The following is a 17,649-nucleotide window of genomic DNA, read 5'->3' on the forward strand; positions in this document are numbered from 1 at the left end:
AATGGGCATTGCTTCCTCCCCCTCCAACCCCTACCTCAGCCTCTTGTTGGATGCCCTTAAGAGTCAAATTCAGTATGTCCTTGCCTGTCCTTCCTCACTCCTTATCAGGCAGCATAGAATTCATTTTACTATTCCTAATTTCACTAGTGCCAACTGTTTTCCCTTCTGTATGAAAAGGGCAGGAGCTTATTGGTGCCAGCCAGTTCTTGGTCTAAAATGGCAGAAGTATGAACCCTAAGGGACTACAGGCCTCTTCTGACCAAAGGTGCACAGTTCCACATCCAGAAGTCACCCTATTGTGTGCTACCTTGTAGCATCAACCACACTAGCATACCCAGGATGGCTGCAAGCACAGGTTCTTAGATCTGCTTTACTAGGTGACTAGATAGCTGTTCAAAGGGTCACCAATCTTTTTAAATTACATTCATTAGTTCAGGGGAAAAATCATCACCCTGCACTTCAGAGAAAATCCAAACAAAGAAAATAGAGAAAATACAAGTAGAGAAATAAAGACCAATAGATAGGGCTTCTAACTGTCTGAGAAATTAGCACAGATCAATAGACAGATACAACTGTCTGACCAAGGGAATGCAACGTACATAGTTACTAGAGAGAGAAGCACCAACATCTGAGTTTTTCAAATCCAGCTACCCAGAGTCTCATCAGATCAAATCACAAGAATACTCTTTCAGTGAGTGAGCCCCAAAGCAAAATGCTAACCTCAGAGTATATTTACCCTTTTTTAGAGCCAGAGGGTACTACAACCCTCCTGCCTAATTAGAAATTAACAAAAGATGTGAAAGCCTTCCTATAAGCAAGTTCCCTCTAAGCAAGCTTCCCTTAATGGGCTCCCCCCTGAGGCCTATTAATGGGTGGGGAAGATCTTAAATGCCAGTAATATTACATGCCCTCAGCCCAGGGCAATGGGGGGCTGAACACTGAAGGACTCTGCTGCTCTTCATCTGAATCTTCTTACCCACTGGAGCTTCAGTTAAAAGACAGCCTTGGGCAACTTGTTGACACAATGGATAGAGGGCTGGACTTGCAATCAGGAAGACCTGAGTTCAAATCTTGCCTCAGACACTCATTAGATAGGTAATTCTGTACAAGTTATTTAACTTCAACTGTTTCCTCATCTGTAAAATGGAGTAAATTAAAGGACCATTGTGAGGATTAAATGAGATAATGTTTGTAAAGCATTTTGCAAACCTGAGAGTACTAGATAATGCTCTGTAGGTTTACCGGCTAGATTTCTCTTTATTTTCCCCCTCTTCCCTACTTTTTTATTCTATCATTTAAAAAAAAAACATGCCTTAAACCCAAATCACTCTCGTTCTCACTGATTGGCCAACAAGAGGTCCCAGCCCATGCCTGTTATAGGAATGTAAATCTTTAAGATCTTCCTGGCCCCTAGGTTAAGTGTACCTGGAGCCTTTGGTGGGAGGCTTGTTTTTCAAGAGCTACTTTGTGATTGGGCAGTGGGTCAAGAGGGTTGTTACATTCTCTGACCCAGGAGAAGGCTATATAATCCCTCATGTGAGACTTTATTTTGGGGCTCACTTTGAGAAGTGTTGTGTGATTTGACCAGATGAGACTCTGGGCAGCTGTTGAGAGCCCCCTGCCTTTGAAAAACCCAGATGTTGATGCTTCTCTCTCTGGTAACTGTGATCTGGTATGGATGTAAGGTTGGACAGTTGGAGGCCTGTCTGCTTGAAATGTTTCTGTCTGTATACTCTGAAGTTCGGGATGCTGACCTTTTTCCCCTGAACTAGGTAAATGATATGTTGAGTTGCTTTCCTTTAGAAAAGCAGATCTAAGAACCTGTGTTGGCAGCCACCCTGGGGATGCTGGGGTGCTTGCTGCTAATGTGTCTCACTTGTTCGTTGTTTGAGCTCAGATGGCTCGGAGTGAGCATAAATAGCAGTTGTTTCTTGTTTTGGCAAGAAACCCTAAGGAGTTTCCTCTTCCAAACTGATTATTTTTTTTCAACTAGGTGAAAAAGCCCATTCATTTCTACCTAGCCTTAATCACTGAATGGGCATTGTCTCAGACAACCTGAGACCTGGGAAAGGCCTAAGCTTAAAAAGGCCAAGGTCTCCCACTGCATCTGGGGCCATCTCTAGTCATCCTGATCTATATCTTACCACTGGATCCAGATGACTCCAAAGGAGAGAGTGAGGCTGGTGACTCGGAAAACATTGCCTCACAAATCCAATTCACATGCAAGTCTGAAGTCATTTATCCTTTTCTGGAATGAAGGACAAGTAACAACAAATGTATAAATGTTAGTTATATTTATGAAGCCTATAAACCCAATTCTTTTTGTTTTCATAGTGCTTTCTATTTATTATCTTATTTGGCCCTCATAAGGAGAGGTAGGTACAACTTATCTGAGATGTTAAGTGATTTACCCAAAGGCAATCATGCTTTAAGCTCTGCTTAAGCTGGCATTCATTAGGACTCCAAATATAATGTTCTTCCTACTATGCTAATGGACTACACCCCAACACTCCCCTCTCCCCTACACACACAAACCTCAACTTGCACTTGCCCTGACTAGCGTGTGGGTAAGGACTAGAGTCAAACATTTTCTGTAAGTCAGCACTCCTAAAACTGTAGCTCACAAATCCCCAGTAGGCACAATTAATCAGTAGACACAATTACCTCAATGCAAAATCACTTATTAATTTAGGTACAAAATTATCTTTTAGAGGGGGGAAGGCAAGGCAATTGGGGTTAAGTGACTTGCCCAAGGTCACACAGTTAGTTAAGTGTGAAGTGTCTGAGGCTTGATTTGAACTCAGGTCCTCCTGATTTCAGGGCCAATGCTCTATTCACATCTAGTTGCCCCTAGGTACAAAATTTTATTCTTTTATTAAATTGGTACACAACATTCCCTCCAGATACCTGGAACAAGTTCTCTCACAGCACCCATAGGATAATGGGCACCCTAGTATTGAGAATACTCATCATATTTTTGGCTTTAGATGCTAGGGCTAATGTCCATTGTCGTTTCTTGACATTCTCACACTCTCCCCTCTTGTCAGTGTCTCTGCTGCCCCAGTCACTTAGCAGGACTCCCTGTGTTTGCTCCTCTCTCTGGTTTGACTCCACTTCTATGGATAGCTACTTTTTGAAATCATAGCTGTTCTTTTGACTGTTGCTAGGGACCACAGCCCTTGGAGCTATCTCCACAGATTGCCTCTCAGATCCCACGGCCCTGCTCCAGGCTGGGTGCAATATCTCCTACTAGGTAAGTAATTCCACTTTATGTACCTTGGCTAATGTGTTTCATCATCTTCTCTCAAGGGCCAAGATTGGTTATTATATTTAATCAGAGTTTGTGTGACTTTCAAATCTTGTTTTTATTTACATTATTGTAGTCATTGTCTGTGAGTCTTATTTTAAAGGACACGGACCAGTTTTTTTCCTGTCTGTAGTTAATATATATGTATGGATATGTATATATGTAATGTTCTAGTTCTTTGCTACCTCTTAAATATATTCAATATATATTACTATATTTAATATGACAAATAATATATCAAAATTATCAACAAATGATAAAATATTTATTATAATATACTACTAATAAATGAATAGTGTGTCTGTATGTGTGTTTTAATGGTAGTAAAGAATTGAAGACAAGTGGATGTCTGTGGATCGGGTTTCTTTAAGTCCTTTCACAATGCTGCTCCAGGCTTTATTTGCAGGATGATTTCTGACCACACCAGCCCTTTTCCTGGTCTTTCATGATTTTGCACGTATGGGGCATTTTGCTGAATTCAGTCTCCTGCCCCCACATCTTTTCCCCATCATCCCATGCCTACAATGGTCTTCTTCCTTCCTTGTACTTTTTCAGCTTCTAAATCCCTTCAGCTCTGCTCAAACCACCTCTTTCAAAAGGTTCTTCCTGATCCCCCCGTTGCAAGTGCCCCTTTCCTGCCACTTCCCAAATACATTCATGTTTATTTTCTATCCATCAAATATTGACTTATCTGTGAACATCTTCTATTCCCTGAATACAATGTGTCCTCCCTGACAGTGAGGACTATCTTACTTTTATACTTGTACTTTCATCGCTGAACATGGAGACTGGAACATAGCAAATGCTTAATAAATGCTTCCTGAAGGGGTGATGTTTTTCAAACAGAAGATGCAAAACACTCATAATCAAAGGAAGCATGCATCCTGCAAAAAGTCACACACCACAGAGAGAGGAAATAACTCTGGTACTTGTTCCTTAGAACATGTTCACAGAGTTGAAGGAACTTTAGTCCCCTATCCACAAATTCTCGCAAGGTAAACTGATAATCGATTGTAGAGGGAAATTTTCTAAGATATTTCCCACTAATTCTTAGGAACGTGGGAGTGTCTTGGACACTTTCCAAGTGTAAGACCCTTTGCTCTGTCACCGAAGCCGGGTGCATTGGGCTAAGACTTTTAACGGCTCATTGTGGGGAACTTGGGGGATTTAGGAGAAACAAATTAGGGAAAAAAAATATTTATGAGTTAAATAATTATACGAAAGAACAACAGAGGGAGACAAAAGGAAATACTTCAACCCTCTTAAAGGTTTGTGGCTTGGTATTTCCTGCTTTGTTTTCCCCCTTCACCTGGAATTTAGAAAGCTAGGACCCCCTGGCTATTCTGCCTTAGAGGAAAGAGACTTGTGTGGGGCAGGGGAAGAGAGGAGCTGGGAAGCTGAGTATTCACCCTCAACCGGTAGTCCCTACGAGGGAGGGAGGACCTGCGCCAGAATATGGGCTTTCTGACCAGTGGCTGCCCCAATTTGCAGCTCAAGTATCTCCCAACGCTTTCCCGCGTCCCCTAGCCGCCTTCTCCATCCCACATCCCAGCACCAGCCCCAGTTCAGTGTCTTGAACCTCCTGCCCTCTACCACAGCCGAGTCATGTCTTCCCGCAGCCGAGTGGCCGTGGTGACCGGGAGTAACAAGGGGATCGGCTTCTCCATCGCGCGCGATCTGTGCAAGAAATTCTCTGGGGACGTGACTCTCACCTCCAGGAACCCGACCCTGGGCCAGGAGGCTGTGAAGAAGCTGAAGGACGAGGGACTGAACCCTCTTTTCCACCAGCTGGACATCACTGACCCGCAGAGCATTCGGACCCTGCGGGAATATCTCAAGGAGCGGTATGGGGGTGTGTGGATGTGCTGGTCAACAACGCTGCAATGGCCTTCAACGGTAGGACACGGGGGAGTGAGACTCTGTGTGTGTGTGTGCGTGTGTGTGTGCGCGCGAGCGCGCGCGTGTGAATGAAAGGTACTCAAATTGTGCTGCCTGTGAAATACAGAACTCCTCACTCCAGGCAAAAAGTTGTGACCTTAGGGCTTGTAATAGCGAGAGGTTGCTAATTCATGCTGTTGTTCAGTCACATCTGACTCTGGGGTTTTCTTGGGCCAAAATACTGGAGTGGTTTGCCTTTTCCTGGAGAAACAATGGATTTAAGCAAACAGAAGAAAACTGACTTGGCCATGGCCACACAATTAGTAAGAATCTGGGACCGAATTTGAACTCGGGTCTTCCAGAGTCCAGGCCGGGCACTCTATCCACCATCTATCTGACCCTACCTCGCTAAATTTCTTTCTATCGTTTTGTTTCTATCTCCTAATGACCCACTGGTGTCGGTGTTGAGCCGGATGGCAGTGCTGGCACCTGAGCTGGGGCAGTTTTTTTTGTGTGTATTATATCCCTAGTGGTGTTTTTGTTTGCACATAGTTTCTTCAGTAAATGCTGCTTGAATTAAAGTTGCTGAATATTTGTACTTGACAAAGCATCTTGATGTAACTCTCAGTTTTCTGAATTCCACAAGGTGTCAACTTCCCTGGAGGTTTCTGGTTAGGTAAGGTTACTGTGCCCCTCTGGGTACATCTCCTTTACACCTAGGCTTTCTCTGAGATGTTTAAGCCTCTACCAAGACTTTCAAACTTGATCATGTAATGTACCAATCAGTATGGGCATTTTGGTGAATTTTTCATTTTCCTTCAACTTTAAGCATCCCAGTGATTAGAACACAGGGCTTGGAGTCTAGAAGATAAGAGATGCAGCTGTAGCTTCAGACACTTACTACCCTTGTGACCTTGAGCAAATACTTAACGTCTGGTTGTCCCAGGCTGTTAAACTGTAATAACCGTACAATAAAAGCACCTACCTGGAAGGGTGGTTGTGAGAATCAAATGAGATAATATTTGTAAAGTGTCCCTGACATAGTAGGAGCTATCCCTCTTTTAAAATTATGTGAATTTCTTTGCTTTAGAAATAGAAATATGGGGTGGCTAGGTGGCACAGTGAATAGAGAACTGCCCCCCCCCTCAAAAAAAAAAAAAGCAAAATAGAAATAGGAACGCTCAAATGTTCCATTACTGTTTAACTTGCTCTTCATTTTTTAGCCTTTCTTCTCCTCCCTCTTCCTTTTTTTTAGTTGCTAATACCACACCTTTTCCTATGCAAGCTGAGATGATCATGCAAACCAACTTTTTTGGCACCAGAGCTGTATCTGCAGAATTACTGCCTCTGATAAAACCCCAAGGTAAATTCAATAAACAAAGCACTAACCTTGTTTATACAAAGAGGAAAGATCTAGAATTATAAAACATTTAATACTAAAAAAAAAAAAAAAGATCTGAGTTCTGGCTCCAATTCTAACAATGTTGTCTTGTCTGATTATCCCTGTTTTTCTGGGCCTTTATTCTAACATTTGTAAACAAGAAACAATTAGATTTCATAATCTCAAATGCCACTCCTAAATCTGTTTCTAGGATACATCTGTTCCACCCTTTTACTTCAGGGACACTGGGAATGGTTTGACTACATGAGCCATATCTGTGACTAAGTATGACTTAGCAAAGACATGTAAGCATGACTTGGCAAAAAAAGGAGGGGAGGAAAATAAAAAAATTCAGGAATAGTTCCCCCCCCCCATAAAGATCTGTTAAAATTTATTCCAAAAGGAGACAAATTTAATTTTAAATTCTTCAGAAAATACAGCTTGGGACACCTCCAACACCTTGAGAGAAAGTTGTTTTCCTCTGAATGAAATCTCCTGATTGGTTAATGAAAATGTAACCATCCATCCTACCACCAGAGTCTTAAATACATTACTTGCTTTTTATGTAGTGAATTGGGGGAAGCCTGCTTCAAGTCCTTAGATTACCAGGAGGAAAGAGAATGATATTTGTCATTAAAGTCACACTCATCCAAAGAACCCACTCACCTTTCAAGTATTTGACATAGACTTTAGGTAAAGTAAGCATATAATTGGACAAAGAGCAATTTTTAAAAAAATATGTAAAAGAAAAAAATACTGATTATTAGACTAAGGCAACTATTGAAGTATAATACAAATGTCTGAGGTAGGTCACCTCCATTCAGATAAGTTAAAACAATCTTTGGAGTAAGAAGTGCTTTAATATCTTGAAGATTCATCTTTACCTGCATGATCAAGCATTGTACAGATTATCTTCTTCCTGGAGGCCAGTGATATTTGAGATAATTATATGACTTCATTTTCTGATTCTCTAGACTAGCAATACACCAAAATGTACAGTAGCAAACTACATAGGTTACCAGGGGTGTATAGGGCTGTGCTGGAACCAGTTTGAACCCAAGCTGATTGTTAAATTTCTATCATAAACATGTACACCTCAGAAATCACCAAAAGTTACAAATCAGAGCTTGATTTAAATCAGTGTGGATTTTCTAGACTTAAGAAGGTGATGGAAAAAATGTTAACAACATAGATACACTTCAAGTGTGTCCTGTGTACATCCCACAACACAACATTGTACTGATCCCTTCTCTATTCCTAGACCCTTTTATAGCTACTGCATCACACTGCTAATTCATTTAGTAAACTTGTTGTCCATTAAAACCCCAGATTTTGTCAAAACAACTGTTATATAAAAATGCCTCCCCAATCATGAATTTCATCTTATTAGATTCAGCCCAAAACCCTAGTCTGCCATTATCCTTCTCTTGGGTATAAACTTTGATTAGTTGTTTCTGTTCCATCATTTCCATTGTAAAAAGTCATCCCCCTATGCAGAAACTAAATAAAAGTTCTCTTTCATCACTTATGCTTCTAAGCAATCTCATCCCTTCCTTGAGCTTCCTTTTTCTTAAACTATAAAAAAATTAAAACTAGAAAAAATACTTAGCTTCCCTCACTCTAGTAAGCATTGGGGAGGGACACTCTTTTAAGAGTCGCCTTCTGTACATTTCTTTTCAAAATCTAATTTGATTAGTGAGTTCCCTGTGCATCTACATTGGTCTTTTAAGAGAAATCCCATTTTTTCCTACTCATTAGAATTGTCTTCAGAATTACATTCTAGAGCGTTTCTTATGTCTCCTAGGCTGATTTTTCTTAAAGTACTTTAAGAAATTTAAGAAATTCCGTAGAATCCTACGTGACTTTTCTCTCCACTCTTTGAAATATGCCTTCCCAAAAGCTACATCAAACTATATTATCTTTAAAGGGTATTAAAAACTTTAATAGTTTGTTATTTTTACAAAAATATCTTTGTATACTTAAATTTCTATTTTAGTATATCCCAGAGTATGGTTATCTAAAGGTAATTATAACAAAAATGAAATTTCTGATTCTTTTTTTATTTGTCCTCCATGTAATACTATAGGCTCACCCACTAATTGACTATGCACTAGTGTTATTCATTCAACAGATTTTTTTTTCCCTTTTAACACTAATACTAGGTACAATGAGGACAGTACTCCTGAATTGTCTATTGCAGATAGAGATATAGAGAGATTTATATACTATCAGGCCCTGAGTTAAACTGGAAGAAAACAGCAAGCTGGAATGCTTTTGAGAAATTGCAGAGTTCCTTTAATGACCACAAGCCTCCCATGAAAGCAAAGGCCTGTTTTCTAATACTAACATTTTACTGTTATTGCTGTATGTCAATAAGCCATAGAATATGGCAGTCTCTAAAGAATTAAAAGCTGGGGTGGCTAGGTGGCAAAATGAACAGAGCACCGGCCCTGGAGTCAGGAGGACCTGAGTTCAAATCTGACCTCAGACACTTAACACAAAAAAAACTAGCCATGTGACCTTGGGCAAGTCACTTAACCCCAACTGCCCTCCAAAAAGCAAAAAAAAGGAATTAAAAACTTATCACTCCATGGAAGGCAGTAGAGAGGCTCCTGATGGGTATTAGCAGTCTGCAACATAAAAACAATGAGGAACTCCAGAGAATAATAAAAGAACACTTATGGCATAAGAAGAGAAGATGGCCTAGTCACATGGTGAGAGGAAGAGATGACAGGAAAACAACTAGAGTGATGTCAAGAGAAGATGAGGAAGGTTTCTGGAACAATCTGGAGACTCCACCTCTCTCAAACATATGGGAGGACATGAATCAGGATAATTCGGGGGATGGCTAGAGTGTTTGTTGGAGGGAACTTCAGAAACAGTAGGATTACAGATCCATTTGACAGAAATTGTTAATGGATCTGTGATCTCATCCATCTGGGTGTGACTTCCAGCATGACAGATTGCGATCCATTTATGCCTTCTCATTTGGTGTGTTTCTTGTTGGTTAAAGCAATTCTAAAAATAAATATCTTTATTTTCTTCCTGGAATACAAAGAATAACATAAAATAAAACAACTCAGCAACAACAAAGACTTCATGGCAACTACCAAGGTACCACCATTGACCTAGTGGCTTCTAATTCAAATTCCATGGGACAATTTTGGCATGACACCTCTACAGACTGGTTCAGAGGCCAGGTTATTCTCTACAGGGAAAATGACCTAACCTTTGAACTACCAGGTCTACCAAGTAGAGCTTCAGTGTCCACTAGTAAGAATCCCCCAGGTATAAGTAAATGTTTTTATAGACCATAATAAGGACTTTCTGGAGGATAACTTTTCTCATTTCTACTCAGCATCACCTTACATGTGATAACTGTCAAACAAGAGGATCATTTTTGCTTATTGCCATTTTAAAGACATATGCAAAGATATTTGAACAGGGCTAGGGCCTATGAGGTATGTGGATGGATTTCATGATTTATAATCACTTTGACTTTCCTCTCATTGAACCAGAGGAGTGTTAACTAAACACTGACCAAATACTGATAGGCAGGTTCAATTCTTCTACATGATATTGCCATCTATACTCATATACATACATTTAGCACTGTGCCTAGCATGCAGAAAGCACTTTATGCTTTTCCTTTTCATTCATTTCATTTGCTATTCCTTTGCAAAATGATTTTTAGATGTATGAACAAACCACAGTTCCCCAGCCTACCAAAATAAAAAGTTGCACCCTCAACTATTAAAAATGTACATGCATCTCCCAATGTCATAAAAATTAATGAAGAAATAATTCTTTCAAAGAGTGGTTGTAAGAGCAATATGACAAAAGATGTCTCCATTTGTTTTATTGCAGGTAGAGTGGTGAATGTGTCTAACTTCGTGAATTTACAATCTCTTAAAAAGTGCAGCCCAGAAACTACAGCAGAAGTTTCTGAGTGTCACAATCACAGAGAAAGAGCTGGTGGGACTCATGAAGAAGTTTGTGGAAGATGCAAAGAACAGAGTGCATCAGAAGGAAGGTTGGCCTAACACTGCTTATGGAGTGTCCAAGATTGGAGTCACTGTCTTGTCAAGAATCCATGCCAGGCAGCTGAATGAGCAGAGGAAAGCTGATAATATTCTTCTGAATGCCTGCCACCCAGGATGGGTGAGAACTGACATGGCAGGACCCAAGGCTCCCAAAAGTGTAGAGGAAGGAACTGAGACCCCAGTGTATTTGGCTCTTTTACCCCCAGGTGTTACAGAACCACATGGCCAGTTTGTATCAGAGAAAAAAGTTGAAAAATGGGAAATTTAATTTGTGAATTCATTCTAGTAATACTTGAGTGTTAACACATCTTGGATTTGATTTAGAAGTGCATTAAGAAAGAAATAAAAGCATATTTTGTATCTTTACTAATTATATCAGGTAATTCCTATAAGATGAGGGAGATTTTATAATGACTGAGATTTGTAATGACTCAATATTTGTAATGCAGGAAAAAACATGCAAAATTCAGATTGTCTAAATGAAATAAAAAGTTTTCAAAAAATTAATATATCATTAAATACTCTGAAATATTAATCATTCATAACCAAGTTTTACCTGTAGAATTTGCTTCCTCATAGAAATAGGTAATGCTGGGGAAATGGCAGTATAATAAGTCAATACCACAAGGTTCAGGGGGGACAGTTGGGCATTGGGGCATTTCCTGGGTCATTTGTCATAGGCTATCAGGGTGACCTTCAAGTAAAATACTGTCTGATGCCATATTGCAAGCTACCTCTATTACAAAGCTTTCTTCTATGAGAATACAAGGCTTCTCTCATAATTCCCAAAATTCTTTGTAAATTTTAGGATCTTTTGACTGGTATTAATGTATCTTGGCAGATTACTCAATTAAGCAGACTCCTTAACAAAAGGCTGTGTTTAATAAATATACAGAATTAAATGCATGTGGGTTTAATTGGGAGAAATTATAGCTCAAAGACAAATAGGCAAATCCAACTGAATCAGTGTAGTGGAAAGAAATTTGTAACCAGATTTGTAACCAGAATCTGGGTTTGAATCCCAGGTCTGCTCCTTACTATGTGATCTTGTGTGACTCAGTGAACTTCCTCTGAACCTTAGCAGCTAACTCAGCCTAAAAGGGCTTCTGTATGAACCAGAGGATCCAATGAGGCCCTACTTATACAGGATCAAGTTAGCGGCTATTTAAAGGTTAACCTGTAGTCGAAAGGCATAAGAGAATTATCTGATTTTGCCTGGTTTTTCTGGGCCTGTTCTGCTTTAATATTTTTTTTTCTGTTTAATCCTGGGAAGAGGGTTGCCAAACCAAGATTTAACCTGTGCTCAATTAAGCAGGTATGCCCCTCTCAATGGAAAAGAAAATAACTACACAATAATTTCAGTGAGATTGTTTTTTGCTTGTTTGTTTTTTAAAGAGGGCTTTCCTGGTATTTTTTATGGAGAAAAGGTATTTTGGTTTCTTGGGGAGTGGGGATGGAGCAGGGAGATATACATCACAGATTGATATTTGGGGATGAATAACTATTTTTACCCTGAAGTCAGAGGATACTGGTAATGAATTGTTGAGCTTGGCATCTTACTAGTACCTTCAGAAAGCTGCTTCTCTAGGCCTTCCCACTTAGGTCCTAGATAAGTGACCTAAGTCCAGTTCAGTAGTCAGTGGAGCCACTCAGGGTAATTATTATTGCTTCAATTTGTCCTCGCATAAAGTATCTGGTTAATACTTTGCAGTTCTTTCACAGCCACTCTGAGCCTCTTTCAGTGTGGGGAAGAGCAGTTGACCATTGGATGCTCTGGGGAATGTTGAAGAAGGCCAGGACCTGTCCTGAGTCCAAAGAGCAGGGGAAAGAATGGTAAGAATGTCCCCACTCAGGGAAAAAAAAGAAGCAGGAGCTGGATTCAGCAGAGCCAGAAATGAGTCCATCTAACCTATCCCCAGCTGCTTTTCTCCCTTTACCCACTGAATTCTTCCTCTTGTCTTCAGGGACCTTTTGGTATCACCCACCAAATCCTGATATAGTCATCAAATTGAAGGATTGACACTGTGCTCCATGACTGACTCCAGAATAATTTCAGTGGGATTGTTTTCTTTACAGGAAGCCTTCCTTTGGATCTTGTATCTGGAATAAGTCCTTTGGTTTTTTACTTAAGGGTACATATCAGAAGTTGTTATTTTGAGATTAGCAACTATTGTTGCCCTGAAGTCAAAAGATACAGGTAATGTTTTCTTGAGCTTGGCACCGTAAGCAGCAAAATATATTTTTTGAGGATCAGGAATACCTTGGAACAGCTAAAACATTGTCTACCTCTTTAGAATTAAAAGAAAGGTTTCAGTTTGGTGGGGTGAGGGGAAAAGGAGACTCTTAGATGTGAACAGAATGAGATAGCAAGATAGGTGACATGAGCCAGTGAAAACACGTTTGGCTACATTGGTCCCAGCCCCCAGGATGCATATATGGCCTAAGAAACTGGACATTGCTCCCCCTGGCCCCATATCAGCCTCTTGTTGGTTCCTTCTAGAAAAAGAAAGAGAAGGGAATGAAAAGACAGGCTCTTATAGGAAAGGACAGGGCAGAATAAGACAAAAAAAGGACAGGGAAGGGAGGGGAAGGAAAAAGAAGGAAAATTATTTCAATAATTTCATAAGCAACAGTTATCAAATCATGTCCCCTTTTAACTAGCTGGAATCAATATCCTAGAATAACTGTATTGGATTTAACCATCTTGCTTCCTAGATTACAATTTTATTGATTTAGATTAAAATAGGAGGCTATACATTAAGAATAAATACCAAGCCAATTTTCTCAAAAGATTTGGTATATGGATAATGTATTGCATACAAGAAAAAAGTTAGATTGTTAGTCATTTCTCGTGTTTTATAAGAATGTATTGTGTTTTTCTAGAGTGTACTGAAGGATTCTTCCTATAGACACCAATCTGAAATTAAACTGGAGCTTGAAACTGGCTTCTGGATTGATTTCCTAGAGAAATGGAACTGGACTTCTGGCTAAGTTATTCTTTGTTGTAAGCTTGTGACTTCTGGAATATTATATTCCAATTTGTTTCTTTTTTTTCCCCACAGGTTAATTGATTTTATTTTTATTAATTATTTTAGTTTTCAACATTCATTTCCACAAGAATTTGAGTTACAATTTTTTTCTCCTTGTCTTTCCCCTACCCCATCCCCAAATAGCAAGCCTACTGAATACCCCTTCCCTCAATCTGTTCTCTCTTATACCCTTCCCCATCACCCCCTTAACTTTCTAGTAGGGCAAGATGGATTTCTATACCCCAGTGCCTGTATATCTTATTTCCCAGTTGCATGTAAAAAAAAACAAATTTTTTTTTAACATTTGTTTTTAAAACTTTGAGTTCCAGATTTTTTTCCCTTCTTCCCTCCTCACCTGCCCCCACTGGGAAGATAAGCAATTCAATATAGGCTGTACATGTGTAGTTACTCAAATCATTTTCATCGTAATTATATTGTGAAAGACTATATTTCCCTCCATCCTATCCTACCCCACTTATCCTCTTTTCTCCTTTGACCTCATCTCTTTTCAAAAATGTTTGCTTCTAATTACCCTCTTCCCCAATCTGCCCTCCCTTCTATCATCCCCCTCTTATCCCCTACTCCCCTATTTTCCTGTAGGGTAAGATATCCAATTGAGTATGTATGTTATTCCCTCCTGAAGCCAAATTCAATGAGAACAAGGTTGTCCCATTCCCTTTCACCTTCCTGCTCTTCCTCTCTATTGTAACAGTTTTCTCTTGCCTCTTTTATATAAGATAATTTACCTTAATCTATCTCTCCCTTTCTCCTCTCAATAAATTCCTCTCACCTCTTAATTTTATTTTTTAGTTATCATCCCTTCATATTCAACTCATCCTGTGCTCCTGTAATGGAAATGCAAATTTAAAGATTTTCCCTGCCCCTAGGCTAAAGTGCACCTGGAGCCTGGGGTGGGAGGCTTGTTTTTCAGTAGATACTTCTTGATTGGCCAGTGGGTCAATAAGGTTGTTACATTCTCTGAGCCAGGAGAAGGCTATATAAGCCCTGATGTGAGGCTTTGTTTTGGGGCTCACTTTGAGAAGTGTTCTGTGATTTGATATGGATTCTGGGAAGCCGTTGTCCAGAGCCCCCTGGCTTTGAAAAACCCAGATGTTGAAAGCCAGACGTTGATTGGGTATGGATGTAATGGTTAGACAGTTTGAAATCTGTCCACTTGATCTGTTTCTGTCTTAATAATTCTGCCTGTATACTTTGAAGTTCAGGGTGCTGACCTTTTTCCCCTGAACGAGGTAAACGATATATGTTTGACTGATTAAAGTAAGCTTGTTAACCCATTTTGAGTTGCTTTCCTTTATCAAAGCAGATCCAACAACCTGTATTGGCAGCAAACCCTGAGGACGCTTGGGGTGCTTGCTGCTACAGCTCTCTATGTATGCATGAATATACATATGCCTACACTCCCATATATATTTATATACACATATACCCTCCTATACATATATATATATATACATATATATTCCCTTCAACTATCCTCATACTGAGAAAAGTCTCATGAGTTACAATTATCGGTTTTCCATGTAGGAATGTAAATAGTTCAACTTTAATAAGTTCCTTATGATTTCTTTTTCCTGTTTGCCTTTTCATGCTTCTCTTGCTTCTTGTATTTGAAAGTCAAATTTTCTGTTAGTTCTGTGTTTTTTTTTTTTCATCCTGGCTATAATATTCCTAGGAGTTTTCTTTTTGGGATCTTTTTCAAGAGGTGATCAGCGAATTCTTTAAATTTCTAGATTGAATTTTGCCTTTGGTTCTAGAATATCAGGGAAATTTTGCTTGATAATTTCTTTAAAGATGGTGTCTAGGCTCTTTTTTTGATCATGGCTTTCAGGAAGTCCCATAATTTTTAAATGATCTCTCCTGGATCCATTTTCCTGGTCAGTGATTTTTCCAATGAGATATTTCACTTTGCCTTCTACTTTTTCATTTGTTTGGATCTGTTTTACAGTATTTGATTTCTCATAAAGTCATTAGCTTTCATTTGCTCCAATCTAATTTTGCAGAAATTATTCTCTTCAGTGAGTTTTTGAAATTCCTTTTCCATCTGACAGATTTGGCTTTTTAAGGCATTCTTCTCACTGGCTTTTTGGCCTCTTTTGCCATTTGAGTTAGTGTATTTTTTTAAGGTGTTATTTTCTTTAGTGTATTTTTGGGTCTCCTTTAGCAGGTTGTTGACTTGCTTTTCATGATTTTCTTGCATCATTCTCATTTCTCTTCCCAATTTTTCTTCTACTTCTTGAGCTCCTCCATGGCCTGCAATCAGTTCATATTTTTCTTGGAGGCTTTTGATGCAGGAGTTCTGACTTTGCTGTCTTCCTCCCACTCCATGACTTGATCCTTTTTGTCCCCAAAAAAGGATTCTATGGTCTGTTTGTTCTTCCCTCGCTTGCTCATATTGGCAGCCAATTACTCAACTTTTGACCTCTTTGCCATGGTAAAACTCTGCTTCCAGAATGTAGAGAGCTTTGTGCCAAATTGCTGGGGGTTTTGCAGTTGCCAGAGCTTTTAGGAGAGCTCCCTCTCTGCAGCCCCCACAAGCTCTGGCTCACTGGCCACACAGCCCAGGACCACCACCTAGTATTGTGATCCAGATCCAAGCAGGTTAAAGCAAGAACGATTACCCTCTGAATGGTTGCTTGGATCCTCTACAATCTGCAGGCCAGGAGTTCCTGAGGCACCTGCATTACTTCTCTCTCTGGGGGCTTGGGCCATACTGCATTCTTCTATCCCCCCCAGTTTCAAGAGTTCCACACTAACCTTTTACTTTGTCTTTGGTGTTTATGGGTCGAGAAGTCTGGAAACTGCTACAGCTGCTGGTGATTCACTCTCCTGAAGTCTGCTCTGGTCACAACTGGACAGGGCTGCCCTGGGGCCAGAAACGTGTGGCTCCCGTGAGACAGCTCCTGGCTCCCATTGCAGTGTGATAGCCCTTCCTGTCTGTCTGCTAGGCTTCCTTCAGCAGGAGGTTTCTGTCACTTTGTGGGTTCTGTAGCTCTAAGGTTTGTTTAGAGTCATTTTTTTTACATGTATTGGAAGTGATTGGAGGGGTGCCAAATTTGTGCTTCTACTCTGCCATCTTATCTCCCTCCACTCCAATTGTTTCTTTATGCTGGTGACTGTTAAATTTTCAGTGATCCTGACTGTGGCTCCTTTGATAACTGAATATATTCTGTCTACTTAACAGCATTTTTTTCTATCACTTAGAAGCTCTGGGTTTTGGTTGTAATGTACTTCAGGTTTTTTTTAAGATGTCTGGTTTATTCTATTTTCATTTTGCTCTCTAAGTGATCTGATTATGATTTTATTATGATATTTTGAAAAATATCATCTTATGATGTTTTTGGTCATGGATTTTATATGATTTTTTTTTCTTTTTGGAGGAGGCAGGTAGGGCAATTGGGGTTGACTTGCCTGTGGTCACAGGGCTAGTTTTGTGTTGTGTCTGAGACCAGATTTGAACTCAGGTCCTCCTGATTCCAGGGCACAGGCTCTATTCACTGCGCCACCTAGCCACCCCAATTTCATGTGATTCTTAAATTATTTCTCCTTTATCACTTTCCCAAGTCATTTACTTTTGCCAAGAGATAACGTTATATTTACTTGTATTTTGGCAATCCTTTGACTTTTAATATTTCTTGTTGTCTTATGGAGTTATTAATTTCTATATGGGTCATTCCAGTTTTTAAGAAGCCTATTGCTTGGCTAAGGTTCTGTACTTCTTCCAAACTGCTAATTCTATTTCCAATTCATTCTTCTGTAGCTTTCATTTAATTTACAACTTATTCCTCTAGTCTTCTCATCTCATTTGTAAAAATATTTTTATACTCTTTTTCCATCTCTTCCAGAAATTCTAGTTAAACTTATACCCAAGCTATGTTTTTCTTTAAGGCTTTGCTTGTGAATGTTTCAGTATTTGTCTTCCTCTGGGTTTCTGTATGAAGGAGTTATCTGGAAGAATATCCTTCTCACCACAATAGCTCTTTATGATGGGAT

At 39.6% G+C, this 17,649-nt stretch overlaps 1 pseudogene; it reads left to right on the forward strand.

The window, feature by feature from the left end:
- Positions 1 to 4,145: 4,145 nt before the first annotated feature.
- LOC138151355 (carbonyl reductase [NADPH] 1-like) lies at positions 4,146 to 11,507 on the forward strand (annotated as a pseudogene).
- Positions 11,508 to 17,649: the final 6,142 nt, after the last annotated feature.

The sequence above is a fragment of the Petaurus breviceps genome, unplaced genomic scaffold (genome assembly GCF_028583685.1).
Source record: "Petaurus breviceps papuanus isolate PSGF00001 unplaced genomic scaffold, PetGlider_PUasm1.0 90897, whole genome shotgun sequence".
Lineage (NCBI taxonomy): Eukaryota > Metazoa > Chordata > Mammalia > Diprotodontia > Petauridae > Petaurus > Petaurus breviceps.